The 16,508-nt window shown below is 39.8% G+C and overlaps 1 long non-coding RNA gene across 1 annotated transcript; it reads right to left on the minus strand.

Annotated features, from left to right (window-relative positions):
- Window positions 1-4,020: 4,020 nt before the first annotated feature.
- On the minus strand, window positions 4,021-13,712 carry LOC120530842. The gene is made up of 3 exons (XR_005634018.1): window positions 12,252-13,712; window positions 4,452-4,576; window positions 4,021-4,106 (listed from the first exon to the last, which is right to left on the minus strand). It is a non-coding gene; the product is annotated as an uncharacterized LOC120530842 (long non-coding RNA).
- Window positions 13,713-16,508: the final 2,796 nt, after the last annotated feature.

Below are 16,508 nucleotides of genomic sequence, written 5' to 3' on the forward strand. Positions count from 1 at the left end.
ATCTTACTTATATGTACTAATTATAAAAAAATATTTTATATTGTCAGTTCATTTATTGAGTTTTATTGCTGTACTGACTGTAATCTATGATTGTAAATTTATTTGTTAATACATCTCTTCATTTGTGGCAATCAACTTTTATTACCTGTTCTATTACACTTCCTGAACAAACAGGCCCTAGCCTAATTAGAACACTCTAGACGAGAACAGGCCATTCAGCCCAACAAAGCTCACCAGTCCTGTCCACTTATTTCTTCCAAAAAATCATCAAGTCGAGTTTTGAAAGTCCCTAAAGTCTTACAGTCTACCACACTACTTGGTATCTTATTCCAAGTGTCTACTGTTTTTTGTGTAAAGAAAAACTTCCCAATGTTTGTGCGAAATTTACCCTTAACAAGTTTTCAACTGTGTCCCCGTGTTCTTGATGAACTCATTTTAAAATAAGAGTCTCGATCCACTGTACTAATTCCCTTCATAATTTTAAACACTTCAATCATGTCACCTCTTAATCTTCTAATGTTACTCGATTATGTTTACCTCTTTTGTAAGTCACTCTGGATGAGTGCATTTTCCAAGCAAATAAATGTAAATGTAAAGGTAATGAATGCACAATACACCACTGCTCTCTAGCATCATAATTAGAGAATACCACTGCCTTAAACTGAAACAATTTCTGTCTACTTGAAAAGTCGGTCTTACTTACCTGAAATAGCTCAGTCAAATTTAAACATTATATACATCATAAATTGCATTTCATTTTCACAAAATGATCCTCCTTCATTTCATGTTGAATTGAAAAGGGTGAATGCTAATATATAGAAATGTATTTATCTACCTGATCACTGGTGTCTGCCAAGGCTGTGTCTTACACTTCACCCTGATGACCCATGACTGTTATGTCAGGTACAGTACAAACCACATCATTAAATCTGCAGACGACTCGACAGCGATAGGCACCATCAATGGTGATGACGAGGTGGTTTACAGAGAGGAGGTCAAACAACTCATGGACTGGTGTGAGAACAATAATCTAAATCTGAATACTGATCAAACAAAAAAGATCACTGTCAACTTCAGGAAGAACCATGCCACACATCTCGCCATCTCTATCAACAGCTCCACTGTGGAGTCACTCAGGAGAACAAAGTGAAGACAACAAATGATCTCTCCTGCACCCAACACCTCCTTAGTCTAGAGAGGAAGGAAGCGACTGCACTCACTGTAGCGCTGAGAAGAACATATTTCCCACTCCCACCTTAATATTTGTGTACACAGATAACATAGCGAGTGTACTGACCACCTGCATCTTGGTCTGGTATGGGGACTGTACTGCCTCAGATTGGATTGCCCTACAGAGAGTGGTGGGAGCAGTTGAAGAAATCACTGGGACATGTCTTCATCCCCTACAGGAACCCCTCTGCCAAGTGGCACTGAAGTATATGGTGCAGAACTTCCAGATTATAAAAAAGTTTTGTCTCGTAAACCACCAGACTATTAAACAATAACACAGTGCAATATGCCAGTGATTCTGTCTAAAGGAATATTCTGCCCAAAAATGATACTCCTTTAAATGTTACTTACCCCATGTAGCTTATAGCATATATATTGATGGACTAAAAGCCAGAAGTCTACGTGACCATCATCATCATCAAGTCCTTCCGTGAGAACCCTAAATACAGAGAGGACTGTTTCATTTATGTTAGGTAGAATACCCAGAGGGGACTGAGCGGTCTCATGGTCTGGAATTCCTGCAGATTTTTTTTTTTTTTTCTCCAGTCGTCTGGAGTTTTTTTTTTTTGTTTGTTTTTTCTGTCCACCCTGGCCATCGGACCTCACTCTTATTCTATGTTAATTAATGTTGACTTATTTTCTTTTCTTACTATGTCTTATTTTTCTATTCTTCATTATGTAAAGCACTTTGAGCTACTGTTTGTATGAAAATGTGCTACATAAATAAATGTTGTTGTTGTTGTTATAGAGATGGCTGACAAGAATATTTAATTTCACGATTTTCAGGAGAAATTAAATATTGAGTATTCCAAGTCAACAGAGTCAAAAGGTGATCAACACTAAACGACATGAAAAAAGCCAATAAAAAAAATTCTCATGTAACTCGTGTTGCATAATTCACATGTCCAATGTCCATTTGTATAGTCAAAATATGCAAAAGTGTGCATTTTTTGCTAAAATATTAACAGTTACTTCCTGAAATTCTGCATTGAATGTAAACAAGGAAGATCTCATTCCCACAATGCTCTGTGCTTGAATTAAAAACAGGTTTCTTCACCAGTGAATGAGGGGGTGAGGCAGATCTTCAATTCAAGCACTCTATTGGGGGGAAGTCATCACTCAGGTCGCTAAATTGGACATTCCCTATTGATTTTCAGTAAACTGATATGGTTCAGTGTCAAGATCAACAACTTTAGTCGGCAATTCTGATATACCCGATGGCCAGGAGTCACAGAATGAAACATCAGCTTGAGTGGACTGTCGTAGCACAGAGAATGCACAGCTGCCTATGTTGATTTGGCATGCTCTCTCCGTGTCTACTGTATGTGGCCTCCTTTCACATTTCTAATCTAAGACTCAACTCATTAGTTGGTCTAGTTTAAGTGTGCATGAGTGTGCCCTTCGATTGGAATGCTGTCCCACCCAGGGATTCTTTTTTCCTTGTGCTGCTCTCTGGAAGTATATGATGGTAAAAATTGGAAATGGATGGGTATGTGAATCACTAATCACAGAGTCACAGGATATGGAATACTGTATGGCATCCTCTTGGGACAATTCATGATATAGAAATAAATGTGTTTGAAATTGAACAGAAAAGAAAAACTAATGAGTATTTGGACACCCATGTGGTAAGAGGGAAACAAGTTTGCATATTAAGAATGCAGTTCAATTAAAGATGGGAAACAACTTTAAAGGAGATAAATTTGACACCTCTAATTTAATCATAGAAAAGAGAAAAAAAAAATCTCAATTAAGAAAATCTTTTAATAATAAGGCAGAATTAGCCTCTGGCAGTAGAGTGGCACAATGGTGGTTGGCACCGCTGCCTCTCAACTTCAGAGATTTGGATTGAAGTCCTCAGACCTACTGCACGTTTGCACCCTCTTCCTTAGTCCACATTTCCCTGGCTTCTCTCCTGCCTGCCTTAGATGTTTACATCACAATAATGGACATCTTCAAGTTTGGGTGTGTATGCCTTGTTATGGGCAGGCATCTCATCAGAGGTGTAACGACAGGACAAGCAAGACAGGCAATTGTCTAGCCCCTCTACCCCCACCCCGAAAACATCAGTCTACATAGGTACTCATTGGAACAACAACTTTTTGGAAACCGTTCTTGAAACTTGGCATCAATGCACCACAAGGACACAATCACAAACCCCTCCTAAGAGGCATCCCAATCTCCACTTTGAGGGTGCTTGTGATTAACATTACCTTTAAGTAATGTTAAATGTAATCAGCACAATTTTCATAAGTCACAAACAGGATTTATATGCCTGGGAGCATTAGAGCCAGATTGACTCGGTTCGTTTAGACCAGAGGTGGGCAATGTCTGTCCTGGAGAGCCGCAGTGGCTGCAGGTTTTTGTTCCAAACCAGTTTTTCTTAATGCGAAGTCAGTTATTGGTGAAGAAGCACTTATTGCTTAAGTGACATTTTGATTCTTCATTGTATTGGTCTCGCTTGTTAAGGGTCCCCCAACCTTAATGGCTTATGTCAATCTTAAAGAGCTGCAATCAGTGTTTTTAATAAGATGAATCCACCATTTATGATTCAGCCTCAGTCAATCTCTCCAGGCCCCACTGTAGTCAGTTTGTGGCCAAAATCAGCAACAGCAATTTAACCACAGGGTGAGTGGGTAACAGTGAGACGGTGGGGTCTAAAACGTCACAATTTAGTTCCTTGGTACTCCTGACTCTTCCTGTAAGTGTTGTTTCTGATGAGAGAATTTTTTTCTACTTTTAAGCTGATTAAATCTTACTTGATCTACCACATGCCAAGAAAGGCCTTCAACCCGAGCTCTAATTTCAATGGAGCGCAGCGTTCAAAGATCTTCGGAAACAGGAGACATCGTGGCTGCATTTGCTGTGGCCAAATCCTGCAAACAGCGATTTTGAAAGCTTCAGTTTATGAGGTATTTAAAAAAAAATTCTACTATGTACATTTGTTGCTTTATTTTTTAAATATTATGATGTGCCATGTATATTCATTTTTATTACCATGTGCACCTTACATTTATTTGCATTTTATTTTTACTTTTTCTGCTTATTGAGGTTTTTAAAATTTACTTAATTTTGTTTTCCTATGTAAATATTGCTTTATCGTAGCATTTTAATTATGGAATCTATTTTCCACAAAATTAAAAGGATTTGTGTTTATTAAATTCTCTTTGTTGATCTTATTAATTTAGACTTTGCTCTAAAACAATAGTAATAAATCTTACCGCGTCGGGATGTGGGAGAAGGTGAATTGGAGGGCCAACAGAATCCCTGGAATCTCCTCTGCATCTCATCCAGGGTCGGGTCCTGCTTTGTGTTCAAAGCTGTGCCATCTTTTTGCCACACGAGTCTGTAATGTGGGAAACAAAAATAAAAAAAGGACACAGATAGTGAGCTGTTTGCTTGTTTGGCAATCACACAAAAATGGCTGAACTCATTTGAATGAAATTTTGCATGTATGTTCCTGTCTTGTCGTGGACTCTCACCAGTTCACAGATGTGTACTGTAGTAACTACTGCTGGTGGTCTGCATGGACTTGTGATGTCTGGATTACCAGGACCCTCAGACAGGGCCTTTTTAACACATGGGCACGCTGGGCACGGTTGCCTGGCGGCCCCATGCTAATCTATGAGTGTTGTGACTTGCTGAGTGGTTGTGTAGGTAGGGGGGTAGGCTTTGTCTGGGGGGCTATAATGCTGTTCTGAGGGCAGGGCCGTCTTAAGCAGTTTCTTATCGGACACTGCAAACGGAGCATTCCTGGTGACGTCAGCTGAGCTCTTTACTCAGTGAGGACCATACCGCGTGCCACCAACTCCATGGCTGCCATTGGGTTCCTTTAAAATACAGGCTGTATGGCACATTTGGGGGAGGTTAATGGGATGGGGACAACCCAAAAAGCAGCACCAGTGTGAGGACTTCAGTTCATATCAGGAAATAGCAGAGTGCAGTGGCAGATGGGAGGCTACTGTTTTCAGTGCATTAAAAGTTCTATATTGACCAAAACGGGATCTCATCTAAGACTGCAGGTATAACGTTTTCTTCTAAACTAATCTGGATAACAATTTTATCGTCTCACTGGATAACAGCTTCTGTCTAAGAATACGTTTTTTTGTCTCTCATCACAAGCTGTGTTTAGCCATGTTGAATTTCAAAAAAGGCAGCTTTTTAAATTATTTTCAGCCAATGGGAGATCTCAGACATGTCACATCTGCCTTGACAGTGGTCTTCAATAACCACTATAGTGCTCTCTAAATTCTCTTGGCGGTCACTTCCAAGTAGCAGGACTGACAAGAGTTGCCTGATTCACAGTTTTCTGGTCTACTGTAAATCAAAATCAATGCAGAAATTGCTGCACTACTGCATCTCTTTATTATAATGGCACTTGGTGGGTAAGATAAAGTCAGAAACAAAACAAGTTTAACTGAACGTAGGCAATACTCGGCACCCCGTCGTTTTTAATTTTAATGTGCCACTCATTACTCTACCTCACCGGCGTGCTATTCAAAATATATTGTTTTGACAGTGAAAGGACGACCCATAAAGGCAAGCAGCTGTAATCGGTGCACAAAGCAAATAAGCAAACAGCAATCTGAATCAAACAGGACATCTGTCAGACCGAGACATAAAATAACTACCTGCAACTTATTAATTTACTTTCACTTAATTATTCACGACAGAATGTTTTGACTGAAGGAGAAGCCCTAAGTTACCTACACAAGGTGATGGGAGGCCTTCCTAAAACAGGCTTCAAATGTCAGCTTGTATGCAAGCCAATCAATTTACGTTTGCCTGAATCCACACTTGCCGGTTAAAAAGAAAAACAAACATCCATCCATTTTCTGAAAGGATTGTATAGCAGTCTCATAGCTTGGTGCGCCACAGTGGCTGTTTTTCATATTTCAGCCATCTTAATTATTAACTGATTATAGCAGTTGATTAACACACTTTATTCCTTAATTTTAACTGACTTGCTTTTTAAGCATTAACTAGTGATGGGAAGTTCGGATCATTTTACCGACTCGGACCTTTGAGTCTCGTTCAGCAAAATGAACAAATCATTTTTCGAGTCATTTCGTTCAATTCTGTTTCCGGCTCAGACTGCATAGGTTAAGCTTATGGGGCTGTCACGTGATGAACGAACGACTCAAACCCGAAGACTCGAGAGATGAACTAATCAATTCTGTTTCCAGCTCAGACTGCATGGGTTAAGCTTATGGGGTTATCAGGTGATGAACGAACGACTCGCAAAATCTGAAGACTCGAAACAAGTGAATCAATTCCAATACAGAAAACTATAGGAAGTTGCGCAAATGCGCATGCGTAACTGAATGAATCACTCCCATGAGACGACTCGTTCTTCCCGAGTCACATTAAAGATTTGCTCAAAATGAACGAATCATTCAAGAACGACCCATCACTAGCATTAACACCCATAATTCAGTGCGTTTACATAAACTTTATTAACCCGGTTATTTACAGAAACCCAGTTTCTTAAAATGCCATGTAAAATCTTATTCTGGTTAGAGACACTAGGTTAACAGTTAGATTTCTCATGTATAACCCAGTTATGTGGCCATGTAAACCCTTAACCAGTTACAGTTAAGTATTTCGTAGTCTGCAAATGTCCGGGGCTACCAGGATTTGCTTCGCACACGTCCAGCACTCTCAAAGTTATGTTTTCTGAGGCAAATGCTCAGGCATTTATACATAATCTGTCTCAGTTCAACAGAAATTGCTAAATTTAAATTTGCAGAATGTACAGTGCTAAGCTCATGATCACAATCTAGACATTTCAAAAGTAACTTGCGTTATGCAGTCTGATTGCTTTTTAAAGTAATGAGTAACCTAACTAAATACTTCATGTATTTAAGTAAAACTACCAACGTTACTATTATACCAGCAGCACCGGCTGTAAGGCAAGATGCACACTGTGAGATATGGCCGGCCGTTCATCCCGGCCAATACCCCCTCGCCACTAGATGGAGCCCTTCCGGCAGCATGGTGTTGACCCAAATTTCAGCAGGGCATCATGGACATTGGAGTTTTCCTTCACAGCCCTGCTGGATACCATGGGGGCCACAAGGGGTTGCTGCAGGGAGGCTCAGAGACTTATTTGCCCTGTAACCCGGAAGTACGTCATGGTCACAGGGACAGAGGAAATGACGTACTTCTGGGATGAAAAAAGAAGAGTTTTGATCTGACCTGGAAGTGCTAAGAAGTCACATGGACTGAGGGATCAGAAGCACTTCCAGGTCATGGACTGTAAAGGACTATGGGAAATCCCAGACAGACGAGCCAAATCAGGTGGCAGAGGGACAACGCGTCTGGGAGTGGAGGATTGTTTATTGGTGATTGTGTATTGATTATTATATGAGTATTGTGGAGTGGAGGGTGCTTGGTGCACATTATTATTATAAAATAAATAACAACTGGACTTTTATCTGGTGTCTGGCGTCTGATCTGAGGGTTCAAGGGGACGACAGTGCCCCCTATCTGTCACAACACGTACCGGTATAACGCTCCTTTGCAGGGCTCAATCACACAGGCTTACAGAAAAGTGTGTGCTGCATGCAATCCGGTAAGAGAGAACAGTATAAAGTGTCAGTTTAGTTTTCATCCAGCTACTAGCTTTAGATATTCTGAAACATTGTGATTGTGTGTTCATGCTGCAAATCATTCGGGGTTCAGTTTGGGGATGGATGTTATTGACTTCCCACTACCTGAATGACTAAACATATTTATAAAACACAAGAAAATGGTCAAGTTTCATGAAGGTTCATATCTGGGCCGAGCATTTAATAACAAATGCTGGCCAGTGAAATGTGCAGCTTTTCATACTAAAGAACAAAACAAAGTAACTCAAAACTAACACATTGTTTGAAACACATTGCATTTTAAAATAACTATATAATGTATTTCGTTACTTTGTTGTAAGTAATGAGTACTCTAAGTAAGTTACGTTTAAAAGGAACATTCTCCACAATGCTCAGGAGACACAGGCTCTGTTCTTCTTTGATGATGTTTAGTCTTTTTTTTTTTTTTTGCACATTTTAACGGCATCGTATTGTTTTGCCAAAGAAGAACTTTATTAGGGGACTTGTGCATGTAAACGGTGACTTTAACAAACCAGGTTTCTGCCTTAACTTGGTGACGCACCTTATCCTGGCTTTGTGTGTGCTAATTTCTTTCTTTCTTAATCATCAGCCAGACAATAATGAGACAAAAAACAAGACTACCAGCTAACTTGTTACACGTCGCCTTATCTCTCATCTACAGTTCCATGTTGAAGTCTGGACACCCCTGAGCAGCTGTCAGTAAATACAACTTTGCTGTTAAACTAAAGCAGTGGCATTTCTATGAAAATGTTAATATACAGTTATGATTTATTTAATGAACTGAAAAAATGTAAATCTTCTTTTTCTTTCGGCTGCTCCCGTTAGGGGTCACCACAGCAGATCATCTTTTCCATATCTTTTTGTCCTCTCCATCTTGCTCTATCACCCCCATCACCTGCATGTCCTCTCTCACCACATCCATAAACCTTCTCTTAGGCCTTTCTCTCCTCCTCTTGCCTAGCAGCTCTATCATTAACATCCTTCTCTCAATATACCCAGCATCTCTCCTCTGCACATGTCCACATCAGCGCAATCTCGCCTCGCTGACTTTGTCTTCCAGCCATCCAACTTGAGCTGACCCTCTAATGTCCTCATTTCTAATCCTGTCCATCCTCAGCACGCCCAATGCAAATCTTAGCATCTTTAACTCTGCCACCTCCAGCTCTGGCAAAAATCCCAGTATGCAAGTCCACATTGATTACAAACTTCCTGAAGAAGGGGCCCGAGTTGCCTTGAAAGCTTGCATATTGTAATCTGTTCAGTTGGCCGCTAAAAGGTGTCATTTTGCTTGACTTCTCATTTAATTACAGTGCATCCAGAAAGTATTCACAGCGAATCACTTTTTCCACATTCTGTTATGTTACACCCTTATTCCAAAATGGATTAAATTCATTTTTTGCCTCAGAATTCTACACTCAACACCCCATAATGACAACGTGAAAAAAGTTTACTTGAGGTTTTAGCAAATTTATTAAAAATAAAAAAACTGAGAAATCACATGTACATAAGTATTCACAGCCTTTGCTCAATACTTTGTCGATGCACCTTTGGCAGCAATTCCAGCCTCAAGTCTTTTTGAATATGATGCCACAAGCTTGGTACACCTATCCTTGGCCAGTTTCGCCCATTCCTCTTTGCAGCACCTCTCAAGCTCCATCAGGCTAGACGGGAAGTGTCGGTGCACAGCCATTTTAAGATCTCTCCAGAGATGTTCAATCGGATTCAAGTCTGGGCTCTGGCTGGGCTACTCAAGGACATTCACAGAGTTGTCCTGAAGCCACTCCTTTGATATCTTGGCTGTGTGCTTAGGGTCGTTGTCCTTCTGAAAGATGAACTGTTGCCCCAGTCTGAGGTCAAGAGCGCTCTGGAGCAGGTTTTCATCCAGGATGTCTCTGTACATTGCTGCAGTCATCTTCCCCTTTATCCTGACTAGTCTCCCAGTTCCTGCCGCTGAAAAACATCCCCACAGCATGATGCTGCCACCACCAGGCTTCACTGTAGGGATGGTATTGGCCTGGTGATGAGCGGTGCCTGGTTTCCCCCAAACGTGATGCCTGGCATTCACACCAAAAAGTTCAATCTTTGTTTCATCAGACCAGAGAATTTTGTTTCTCATGGTCTGAGAGTCCTTCAAGTGCCTTTTGGCAAACTCCTGGTGGGTTGCCATGTGCCTTTTACTAAGGAGTGGCTTCTGTCTGGTCACTCTACCATACAGGCCTGATTGGTGGATTGCTGCAGAGATGGTTGTCCTTTTGGAAGGTTCTCCTCTCTCCACAGAGGACCTCTGGAGCTCTGACAGAGTGACCATCGGGTTCTTGGTCACGTCCCTGACTAAGGCCCTTCTCCCCAGATTGCTCAGTTTAGATGGCCGGACAGCTCTAGGAAGAGTCCTGGTGGTTTCAAACTTCTTCCACTTACAGGTGATGGAGGCCACTGTGCTCATTGGGACCTTCAAAGCAGCAGAATTTTTTCTGTAACCTTCCCCAGATTTGTGCCTCGAGACAATCCTGTCTCGGAGGTCTACAGACAATTCCTTTGACTTCATACTTGGTTTGTGCTCTGACATGAACTGTCAACTGTGGGACCTTATCTAGACAGGTGTGTGCCTTTCCAAATCATGTCCAGTCAACTGAATTTACCACAGGTGGACTCCAATTAAGCTGCAGAAACATCTCAAGGATGATCAGGGGAAACAGGATGCACCTGAGCTCAATTCTGAGCTTCATGACAAAGGCTGTGAATACTTATGTACATGTGCTTTCTCAGTTTTTTTATTTAAAATAAATTTGCAAAAATCTTAAGTAAACTTTTTTCATGTTGTCATTATGGGGTGTTGTGTGTAGAATTCTGAGGAAAAAAATTTTGGAATAAGGCTGTAACATAACAAAATGTGGAAAAAGTGATGCGCTGTGAATACTTTCCGGATGCACTGTAAAATGAAAGCAATCCATGTCCATACTAGCGTTGTCACATTGTTTCTTAAAGCATCACTGCCTACATTACAATGACCAAAAGCACATATGAGGCAGGCATTTGCTGGCATGTACCACATTGGCAGAAACCCGAAGAGGTAGAGGTAATGTCCTCCTTGAAGTAACAGTTACATCATCGTCCACGGGACTTATCACAAAACTGTTAGGATCAGTGAATTTGCCTTTTGTGTATGAATGCAGCATTCAAACTGTACAAAGCATAATTTAGATTTTTCGTGTGTTATAAACACTGGGGAAGTGTGGATGTAGCCTGAGAGTCAGTAGGTTACAGTATGTAGGACGTGGACTGTAGAGGTTTGCAGAGAGAGAAAGATGTAAAAATGTAAAAAAGAGAAGCATAATCCACATGAATGTCCGGAAGAAATGCCACAAACAAGAAAGCATTGGCAGTAAATTTAAAGATTCTACACATCAGAGAATTTAGAGACTTGACAAACTACAGAACATTTGGGGGAAAAAATGGAAAGTAAAATTTTCTAAAAACTGGTAAGAGGGAGCAGGTGGAAAAGTAGAAACCTCACTTATGAAGAGAAAACAATGTTAATGTAAAACTGTAATGGGCCCGTTCTAATGTATCATGCATTAATATTTATGTGGCCTTTAGTAATAATTAAATTCAAAATGCACTATGAATTCAAAACAGTAAAACATATTCATTTAAATGACAGGCTAGGGATCTGTGACTGCCTTGCGCCCTGTGCTGGCTGGGATTGGACCCCCCATGACCCTGTGTTAGGATATAGCGGGTTGGACAACAACTGACTGACTGACTGTTCTGGTGTACAGAGTGTTTAATGAGGGAATTAGCACAAGGCTGCAACATAACAAAATGCAAAAAAAATTATATTTTTAAAAGTTATTTATTTTGAAAACGTGTCTGTTTGACTTAGCATCCTGTTAATTTTTTTTCTTCAGTATTAAACATTTTTTGTTTTATCCTGTCAAACTTGCAAGCATGGGCACTGGTGAAAGGAAACAAGAAGACTAAAGGTGTTACACGGTCATTGGCCTATTTTAATCACCAAGGGGAAATTGTCTACGTGCATGACCGTCGGCGGCTATTGTACAGCACCCCTGGAGAAATGTTCAGGTTAAGGGTCTTACTCAAGGGCCCAACAGAGTAAGATCCCTTCTGACAGCAAAGGGATTCCTGAAAAAAGCATGACATCACTGACACTGCAAGCCCCGCCTCTTCCATGATCCGACAATATATAAACCTTGTGCTTCCTGGAATTTGCCATTCATTTCTGGACCAGCTTCTTAAGAGATCAGAGCTGCCAGACACACAAGCTTCCTTTCCTCATAGAAAACAGTCAAGACTGGGCAACAGGGGCATTTTCATTGATTTGTTACTTTCTTGTCCCTCAGACACACAGCCGGTTTGAGCTCTATTCACAACATAAATGCATATACTCACTCATTTGGAGTGACATGGCATGTGGCAGACGTAGCAGTTTCAGGGTGACAGAGTGCACTATTGTTTGAAGACACTGCCATCAAAGGATGCGGAGCAGTACTAGGAAGTTGACTTTAAGTGGAAGGACACCTTCCGATTCTGATAGGAATAAAAACAAAGAAAAAATAGATCAGAATTTGGGCCCAGACTCCCCAATACTTGTTATCCAGAGGCAAAAAACTCAACTTATTGGATAACAGCAAGCTAAAAACTTTATTTTTAAAAAGGGGAAAATCAGCCAAGTACTGCAAGAAAGATATTCATGGATGAAGAGGAGAGGTTTATGAAAACTGTTCAAAGGAAATTAGCATAGTAGTACTTTTCTTGGGTGTTTTTTTTTAAATAAAATACACAACATCTAAATCAACACACCTAATGTCTAAGGTGAGGGGAAAACACCAACAGAAAAGCCGCAGCCTTATGACTAGACTCCGTTAGGTTTTATCTTTTTTTCTTCTTTTCAGGCAGACTTGCATCAAGGTTTATAGCCCTGGAGGCCATACCATTTACCTACAGCAGACTACAAAGGTGCTTGCTGCCTTTTTTGGGTGCCAGGATTGTCTCAATTTAAAAAAAAAAAAAATCGCTCCATAATTACAGCAGTGTTCGGCAAATGTTTTCTTTCTTTTTTAGGGACAACTGATTCATTAAGACAGAAAACCTGTAATTGAAATTTAAAACACTCACACAGACACTTTTTATACTGGAACAGAGAAAGTATGAAAAGCATCCACTTTTCTGGACATCTGAACGTTTTAATTATTATAATATGGAATCAGGGTAGCATGGTAGCACGGTGGTTAGCACTGACACTTAATGGCCCTACTTTCTTGGTTTGAATCCTGTGCCATTACGTTGTCACTGTGAGGTCTGCATCAGCCTTTCCCCTCGTCAGTCCCTCAAAGATGTGTAGGTTGGATTGATTGCCGATTCCAAGTTTCCAGTATAAAAGCGTGTGCCCTGTCCAGCTGCAGCACCTGAGCCCCTGCCTTAGATTAAGCTAGCAACAATATGGAATCTTAAAATATTTAATTTGGAACTTTTTAAATCGTTAGTTAATAAAAAATAAACTATGAAGCCAACCTTATGGAATTTTAAACAATAAAAACAGTCCTCTGTCCTATTATGATATAAAGAATTTGGTCAATTACACAAAGTTGGCTTCCACGATAGTTCTCACCGTTATCTCACTGCAACCTTATCCAGTGATGTACAAATGTACACTTCAGGTCTCATATCTTGAGTGGAGTACATAAATCCAAAACCGCAAGCTAAAGAATTTTTGAGGGTGATACTCCAAACTCCAAAAGACGGTGAGGACTAAGATACAAAGTCAACATGTCAGATTTAGATGATCTAGCCCAGGGGTGCCCAATGCGTCGAATGCGATCGACCGGTAGATCTCATTGCATTCACAAAAAAAATTTTTTTAAACATTAGTCTATCATATATCCTCCCTATGGCATTTGCCACTTGATTGACATACAGGGCGGCCAGTCTGACATCTCTTTTCTTCTAACACACTGGTCATCCTGCACGCACAATCAAACGCATGAGCTATTGCAAAACTCTGGATGTGACCTAGTTAGTCTTCTAATTTATATCGACTAAAGAAGGGATTTAAAAAAATGTTTGAGGAGGGTATGGGCTGAATGTGGAACTGGAAGAGGATTTTTTTTTCTCACAATGTCACAATCGAAGTGCTTTTGTCTGATGTCCAAGGTTCGATCCCAGATGAGGGGTGCAGTGGTGTGTGTACGCCCGATGAGCCCAAAATAGGGTGAAACACGTGTAGCGTACTCTTTGCATTATTTGACAGTTAACTACGTAACATTCTATGATCTGCTTCTCGCAACTGAGAGGGCACCCGTGGCAGATGTTTGCCGACTTGCAGACCAACCACAAGCGTTACCTGGTAGGTAACCACCCATACAATAAGATTGTGATTCAGACTTCGAATGCTATATATATATATATCTATATATATATATATATATATCTATATATATATATATATATATATCTATATATATATATATATATATATCTATATATATATATATATCTATATATATCTATATATATATATATATATCTATATCTATATCTATCTATATATATATATCTATATATATCTATATATATAGAGTGTCATCTGGATACCCAAATAGGTAGTAAGGGTGCCCCGCAAATGCCTAGCAGATATCTCACTTTGGGGCATGTTTAACTCTCACTTTGTAAAACTTTTTCCCAATACTAAAGAAAGACTCAAGAAATATGAGGTTAAAATGGGCCCTGTTCTGTTATGATGCTTGTAAGTTACAGGGGGTCCTCAGGTTACGACACAGTTCCGTTCCTACAACAGTGATGTAACCCAAATTTTGGTGTAAGTCAAAACACACTCTAGCCTAAGTCACTTACCTATCCTAATACATTTGCAAAATCATAATCTAAAACATAAAAACACAATTAAGCCCCAGAAAAAGGACATAAATATACTGTACTGTACACTGTACTGTAGTAACAGAAAAAATGAGTGTAAAAAAAATTCCTTACCTTTATTCCTTCTGATCTCTTTACAGTATCTAATTTCACATCCATCGTGATGGCTTTCCTCTTCTTTGAAGCACTACCATCTGAAGACTCTGACTTTTATTTAGGAGCCATGATAAGGGCCACAAAGTCACCAAACAAAGCCACACAAACGGAACACTTCCTCCGCGCGCAACCAAACTAGTTCGCCAACTCCCTCACTCATACGCTGCGCTACTGCGTATTCTTTCGCTGCGCGCAACCAAACTAGTTCACCCACGTAGTCTGTAAGTACAACGCTAATGGCGTAAGCCGAAACACTAATGTCTCCATTTTTTTTTATGGGAGTGAGTGTTGTAAACTCGAAACGTTGTATGTCGAGACATTGTAACCCGAGGACTCCCTGTATACATTTTTTCAGCACTTTACTTTTGAACCTGATAATTTTTTAACTGAGGTTTTGAAACACGCAGACTTCTGTTTCACATTTGTTTTCTACTTGCATTTTAATTTCTAACTTATTTGTTATTAGTATTTATTTTTGAAATTACTTTGCCCCCTGCAGTGTGACTTTGCTGAGCAATATGGCCGCATTTCGGACATCATAATTTTATTCTGGCAATTTTCTTGGGGAGAAAAAAAGAACAGAGATGAACCATATCCATATCAAGAAAATGCTGAGACTGCACAGCCCACACCCCAATGCTCAAAGCATCAACCGCCACCTGGAAGGGTGAAGAAAAGGAGCCGATATGAACCTTGATTTCAATGTCTCAAAAAAAAAAAAGAAAAAGAAAAGAAAAAATACAGTCAACGTAACAAAACTGAATGTCCCAAAAGGTATTGAAAAATATCACTCACAAAGGACTGAAATGTGTCTGGTGCATATTAGCCCACCCATATGGGAGGAACAAATATTCTTAGTGGATGGAGAGAGTGCTGAAATGTATCTTACATTTATCATCCTCCTAGATATAAGCAAGGTTATAAGCACTGCGTAGATGAAACTGAGTGAAAAGACCTGTATGTTTGTCAAAATAAAATGATCTGGGATAATTATCTTTAATTGTTACTTTATTAAGCTCCCGATAATCAATGCAAGGTCATAAAGAACCATCCTATTTTGTAACAAAAAACAGCACAATTAGAACTAATAGACAGACAAATTAATGTATTATCAAGATGCGCAGACATATTCATCCATAGCCTCTCCCCTTAGGTAACAAAACTCCAGATAACAGATATATCATTATATATCAGGCAGTCATCCTACTCCATTATAAACTGTAGAATTTGACGATTTGAGAGAACCTCCGAGCAAAGCCATTGCTGCTACTGGGATGTTGATATGGTTTGGGCTTTTAGAACATTTGAGCAGATGAGAACAAGCATTTCAGCCCAACAAAGCTCACCAATCCTATCCACTTAATCCATGCAAAGTAACATTAAGTCTAGTTTTGAAAGTCATATACTGTCAACTACACGACTTGATAGCTTATTCCATGAGAACATGGCTTACTGTGTAAAAAAACAAACAAAAAAAAAACTTCCTAAAATTTGGGTAAAATAAACCCTTTACAAAATTCCTTCCAGGTCTCTTTTTTCTGGATGAACTCATCTTAAAATAATAGTCTCGATGACCGATTCCCTTCATAATTTTGAACACTTCAATCATGTCTCCTTTTA

The sequence above is a fragment of the Polypterus senegalus genome, chromosome 6, assembly GCF_016835505.1.
Source record: "Polypterus senegalus isolate Bchr_013 chromosome 6, ASM1683550v1, whole genome shotgun sequence".
Classification (NCBI taxonomy): Eukaryota; Metazoa; Chordata; class Cladistia; order Polypteriformes; family Polypteridae; genus Polypterus; species Polypterus senegalus.